Here is a 1,111-nt window from a genome sequence, read left to right as displayed (position 1 = left end):
ATCTGATTATTTCAAATATAACAGGTAGTTAGTGGATTAGGCAGGGAAATACGGCACCAAATGGAGCCGCCATTAAAGGACCTATTCAAACAGAGGCTGCCATTAATGTTGGTAACCATTTTTCCCTTATAAGACATTTACTGGTTGCGAGAAAAGTTTGATGAATAGCACTATGGTCACCTCTGCATAATGCACTGTTTGAATAGGACGTAAGACATTGTTTAGAAGGCAAAAAGAGTAGAGCCAGTTAAATAATGTGGTTTACTTGAGCATGAGGTCAGGGCGGAATGCTGGTTTGATTCAATTTCTAAAACTCATTATTCATCAGGTTATGCATCTATGGGAAACTTAGTTTTGACCTATAGTTACTACCTTATGTAGGGAATTCAGGTGGCCCACTGATGAATTCATCTGGTCGTGTAATTGGTTTAAGTAAGGCGACCTCACCCGCAGCGGTAAAAAGTTCTTTGCTTTTGTTGTTTCGAGAAATAAATTTATGTGGATATTGAAGCCCACAACTTAAGTATTGTTTGGATGGTTGTTTCCGGTTGTATCGTATTGTATTGTTACCTCACATACAATATTTGTCTTGATTGTTAATATAAAACAGATTGTATCGTATTGTTAAATTCATTGTTCCGGAACAATGAAAAACCCCATTTTATGAAACAACCAAATCGGTGTGGTGGGATTGTTCCGTATTTTCCTCTCCAATTATGCCCACACTTATTATTCTATATTTCAATTTTACCCTTTACCCAATTATTTATATTATATTCACCAAACTAATAAGTAGTTTGTCTCTGTTGAATTTGGCAAATTTTTGTCCCACATCGGTGGGCTCTTAAGTTTTGGGGGAATTTTCCCTCTATAAAAGAAGGCTTAATGTTTAGGATTTAAACACACCTCTCATTTGTCTTCTCATCTATTTAAGGCATTTGTATCTTCTCTCTTTAGTATTATTTCACTTGTATTTTTGGAGTGAAATAAAATATTGGTTGTGTCCGAGGAGTAGGCAAAATTAGCCGAACCTCGTAAATTCTGGTGTTCCCTTTATTGTTGCTTTATTGTCTTATTTATTATTTGGTGGCTGTCATAATTTTTGGTATAG

The sequence above is a fragment of the Nicotiana sylvestris genome, chromosome 12 (assembly GCF_000393655.2).
Source record: "Nicotiana sylvestris chromosome 12, ASM39365v2, whole genome shotgun sequence".
NCBI classification, from domain to species: Eukaryota; Viridiplantae; Streptophyta; class Magnoliopsida; order Solanales; family Solanaceae; genus Nicotiana; species Nicotiana sylvestris.
The sequence above is the reverse complement of the archived record's forward strand: the minus strand, read 5'-3'. Positions refer to the sequence as shown.